Genomic DNA, 5,593 nt, shown 5'->3' with positions numbered 1-5,593 from the left:
TATATGTATATATATATATATATATATATATATATATATGTGTGTATGTAATTATTAAAATTTTACAGTAAATATTAAATATAATATAATGTAGCATATAAATAAAATGTAAATAATTACAAATGAAAAAGATTAAATATATATATATATATATATATATATTTAAAATTATATATATTATATATAAAAATGATACTTTATACATAAATATATATACAAATCTAAATGTTTTAATTTGTAATTATTACAATTTTACAGTAAATATTAAATACAATATATATATATAATGTAGCATATAAATAAAATGTAAATCATTACAAATGAAAAATATAAAATTTTGAATATTAATTATGCAATTCATTATATATATTATATATTACACACATATACATATTATTTTTAATAATTTTAAAAGGTATTTATACATTATGCATTTAGGTATTTATACAATTTTCATAAACTTTATTTATGCTCATTTTTATTTATAATTACTGAAAGTGGGATTTTTATATATTTTTTGCTTTACGGTAATGAGAATTTTTAGGGGAAAATATGCTTAAATTGTCGTTTTTAAAAAAGTATAATGTGAAAAAAAATAAAAATTAAATGGTCCTAAAAATAGGCTTCATTGTTAACGCACAATATAATGATCAACCTCTTTCTGTCGACCCAGGGCTTTCTTTGCGAGTTCCATTTAATAATCTAGTCTTTTTCGTTTAACTCGACCTGCAAGACATTAAATACAGATTCAAGAGTAAAACTTCTGGTGCTGAATGCTGATCTTTCTTCATGGTAATAATTCTGCATTTCGTTGGGATTATGTGGTTCATGGTGATATAAATAAACTGTTGGACTCTTGTATGTCAACACTCGATGAAACTGAAATAAAACCCGTCGTTAAGAGCCTCAGCCAATGAAAAACCCATTTCGGTCAACCACTAAACAGCACACAAAAGATGTGTGAATACAAGTACTTACACAAATGACATCTCAGAGTAATAACGGGGTGTTTCAGCCCAACCAGCCTCCCGTTTATGGCCCGTTAACAGCAGGATAATTAGACTAAAGATTAGTGTCTCTTGTGGTCACTGGCCGAACTGATTTAGATAAATAGCAGCGATGAAACCACGCGCTCGGCTGAGGTTAGACGACTGGTTTGCTATATTTAACCTGGACGAGGTTTGGCGAGGCAAAGACAGAAACCGTCTCGCCTACACTTTCCATGTTCTGCGGTGAAGCTTCGGGATCGGTGAAAATCGACGGCTCTGAGAGTCAGGAGCTCATAATGTTTGTTCAGTCAGTGTTAAAGCAACATTAGGGTGGGATACTACTGTATTATTATTATAAACACTTATGTTTCACCTCACTGGTGCTCAAACACTTCATCCATATTCTGTTCATTTTAACAACATACAGATGGGCGAATCTCAGGAACACTGTCGAAAAATCAACCCCATTTCACCCCAAATCACCCCAGAAAAAAATATTTAAATTATTATTATTATTTAGTACCATTAAGACGTTTTGTTATTATTTTCAGAGTGAATATAATGCATACATTTATACCACCAATTGTCAGTAGCCTATTGTAATGTGAACAATATTTGTATTAAATATATATATATATATATATAACATTTAATATTTAAAGTTTTTATTTTGTCAGTAGTCTACTATTTTTAATTTATATATACGGTTTTATTATTTTTTAATTATTTGAATAAAAATGTTAATTTATTTATTATTTTAATCAATCATTCCAACTGAATTTTATTTATGCAAAATTTTAAATTATACACATGCATATATATACATATATGCGTGTATGTGTGTGTGTGTGTGTGTGTGTGTATACAGTGGTGTGAAAAAGTGTTGGCCCCCTTCCTGATTTCTTATTTTTTTGCATGTTTGTCACACTTTAATGTTTCAGATCATCAAACAAATTTAAATATTAGTGTTATTAGGTTTAGGGGGCAAACACTTTTTCACACAGGGCCATGTAGTTTGGGATTTTGTTTTCCCTCAATATTAAAAACCTTCATTTAAAAACTGCATGTTGTGTTCACTTGTGTTATCTTTTACTAATATTTAAATTTGTTTGATGATCTGAAACATTAAAGTGTGACAAACATGCAAAAAAATAAGAAATCAGGAAGGGGGCCAACACTTTTTCACACCACTGTATACACACACACACACGCATATATATATATTAATTTATTGCCAATTTACATTTGAAATTACATTACAATAATTAAAACGAAATATTTTGCATTACGGTATTGGCAACTTCGACAAATCTGCTTCAATTGTCATTTAAAAAATTATAAATGCAAAAAAAAAAAGTGAAAAATAAATGGTCCTAATAAGAGGCTTCATAGTATATGCAAACACAGTTTCCTATTTATTTCTGCCAACCGGGGTCTTTCTTTGTGAGCTTCAGTCAGTTAGCAACCGAGTGCAGTCTTCTTTTTGTCGAACTCTTCCGGTAAACTACCACATCCTTCAAAAAAAAGTTTCCAATAAACCCTTCATGTCACTTATGAGTAACAGTCAGCATTCTCTCAGGCCATAAAGTATCTCATCCACCGGAAGTGTGGCGCTCAGAGGTGCGTGTGAACGTCCTGTGTCACATGTGTGTATAAAAGTTCAGAAACACGTGTCACACACCGCAAACTATCGCATCTGATTTCCTCAATGAGTGTAAAAGTGACGCAGCAAAAAGCAGAGCAACACACAGCTCCCTCTACCGCTGCAGACACACACACAAACACAAACGACAATCCATTCATGAGCGCAGCAGTCCAAAATCACCACGGCCCTGCTAACTCAACTCCATCTGACCTCTTCAACAAAACAACTTCAACAACGTTACCAAAACTAACCCACGAGAGACTCTCCACAACAAACCACAGTTTCATATCTACAACCACTAATAAAATCAACAATGCACTTCTGGACACAAAAAAATGCTATATATTACTTAAAAATGCAATTTATTCTTCAATGATGTAAACACCGTGGTATAAATATAGCAATTATCCAATGCATGCAAAAAGAAATAAATGCATGCATAAATACATGCATGTATAAAAGCATAAATAAATGCATGTATAAATGCATAAATAAATGCATGTATAAAAGTAATGCATGCATGCATAAATAAATTAATACATAGTCACAAAAAAATTTTATATATGGAAAATAATAACAAAATACCATTAAAAATAACATGTTTATTTATAGCACTTTTAGTTATTGAGTGTCTTCAATGCAGGATCAACCAAGTGGATTTATGCTACTATTGTTTTGCATGCTGTGTTTTCTCTGTAGTGTACTTGAAAGTACTGTATGGTGTATTTAAGACACATTTTCATAAGAGCAATCAACCTTTGCCAGTAAGCTTCGACTTCAAGTCGTGTAACAGCGGCAGTGGTGGTGGAGTGATTTGTTAGTCGGTGACTGACGCCTCCCATAGAGCTTCTGTAGCACTACTGACCCAGTGAGGAAACACACACACACCCAGACACACAAACCAGCCAGAACACCACAAAACACTCACACACTATCCAGCACAGCTCGGCTATAAACTGCCCTGCCTCAATAACTGCATGACTTCTTGATGAAAACAAACTAAAGTCCAACAGAAATGAGAAATGAGTGACTATAACCAGTGTTTAGATGTTCAGTTCTTCATCTTTCCATCATCACCATCCACATTTATTGTTCTCGTGTTATATTATTAGTTCTCATAATGGCATTTCAGTAGTTAAACAACAGCATTGTGTTATCTAACAGTTAGACACACACACTCACACACACACACACACACTATCCAGCACAGCTCGGAAATAAACTGTCCTGCTTCAGTATCTGCATGACATGCATGACAACAAACTAAAGTCCAATAGAAATGAGAAATGAGTGACTATACCCAGTGTTTAGACGCTCACTTCTTAATCTTTCCATCATCATCCTCCACATTTATTGCTCTCGTGTTATTAAAGTTCTCATCTCCATATCTAAATGACATTACAGTAGTTCAACAACACCATTATGCCATCATGACACTGTTATCTCATCATAAAGTCTGTTAGTTAGACATGGAATACCAATAAAACACACTGACAGGCGTAATAAAGTATTTATGACACTTGTCTCCAGCACTTTAGACGGTCATTATTAATAAAAATCAGATTTGAGATGTGATCTTCTAAATGTACTATGAGAACTACAGGGCTGTGTCTCAAATCCTAGTGTGTGTCTTCCTAGACAGCAGCAGTTTTGGTCCGCAAAGGCAGGGTGTTAAAGTAAGAAGTTCCCAAACTTAGTGAGCTGACTGTAGAGCTGAGCGCAGACACACGCGCTGCTGTCTATGTAGGCAGCTCACTAGGATTTGAAACACAGCCAAAGTGCCGGTTTATACAACAACAATAACAGCTTCACTGATTTTTTTAATAGCTATTACGCGTCTTACCTTTGTCTCTGTCTCTTTTCCAGCTCAGTAGAAATGTTTAAGTAAAAGCAATTGCCGTGAAGTGCAAAAAATATCAGCTGCTCGCTCGATCGCTGCACGTCCCTCATCGGCTCACTCCATTCTGTTTGTGTCGACCGCGCGCATGAGTTGCAGCGGCGAGGCCCCGCCCCCCGCACTGACGTCACACACGCACACACACACACACACACACACACACTCTCTCTCTCACACACACACACACACACACACACACTCTCTCTCTCACACACACACACACACACACACACACTCTCTCTTACACACACACACACTCACACACACACACACTAAAAGAGACAGGCGCATTTTAATGAAGAGGTCATAATGACATAATTTTTTTTAGTCACACAACATTGCCGAAATATCAATACAAAAGCAATTTTAGATGAATAAGGCACAAGTAAATCACAGTGACGAGATAATTAGCTTGTATTGTCCCTGATAAATAAATAAATAAATAAAAACAAAATACAAAATCAAATTAAATACTATAAATTTGCCAGTCTTTTATCATAAAAAATAATTAATCACAGTGATCAGGGTAACTGATTTTTTTATTTTATTATATTATTATTTTCTTTATATTTCTTATTTATTTCACTGATACTTAACAAAAGAAATAAATAAATAAAATAAGATAAAATAAAATAGAATAGAATAGTATAAACAAGGGATAAATATACAGTTTGCCAGTCTTTATCATAATTCATCAGGGTAACTGATTTTTCTTTGTATTTTTTATTTTATTATTGTTATTATTATTATTATTTAGTTTTTTTCTTTTTCCACCCTGACATTTATTTATTTATTTATTGCACTGATACGTAACAAAAATAAATAAATAAATAAAACCAATAGAAGTACAGTAAAAAATGAATTTGAGTATAAAGGATTTTTTACGTGAGATCAATTATACACTTTAGTGCAATAATACAAAAACATCTGAATTCGGAATTTAATGCTGAAATATTCAACAAGACATTATTAAGCATTGATAATATTCTCTTCTTTAGACATACACAGACATAAATGAATATAGAAATGCAAGCAGTTCTGTTTTTGTTGGGAAAATAGCGC

At 32.8% G+C, this 5,593-nt stretch overlaps 1 protein-coding gene across 1 annotated transcript in view; it reads right to left on the bottom strand.

Moving 5' to 3' along the window:
- Positions 1–4,580, bottom strand: part of bmf1 (BCL2 modifying factor 1) — an 8,670-nt gene extending 4,090 nt beyond the window's left edge. The window contains exon 1 of the mRNA XM_016289416.1: positions 4,478–4,580. The gene's annotated coding sequence lies outside the window, so the exon portion shown is untranslated. The remainder of the gene's footprint in view (positions 1–4,477) is intronic.
- Between the last annotated feature and the right edge of the window lie 1,013 nt (positions 4,581–5,593).

Source organism: Sinocyclocheilus grahami, unplaced genomic scaffold, assembly GCF_001515645.1.
Source record: "Sinocyclocheilus grahami isolate Dianchi unplaced genomic scaffold, SAMN03320097.WGS_v1.1 scaffold245.1, whole genome shotgun sequence".
NCBI classification, from domain to species: Eukaryota; Metazoa; Chordata; class Actinopteri; order Cypriniformes; family Cyprinidae; genus Sinocyclocheilus; species Sinocyclocheilus grahami.
Note: the sequence above shows the minus strand (reverse complement) of the source record. Positions and strands in the feature narration are given on the sequence as shown.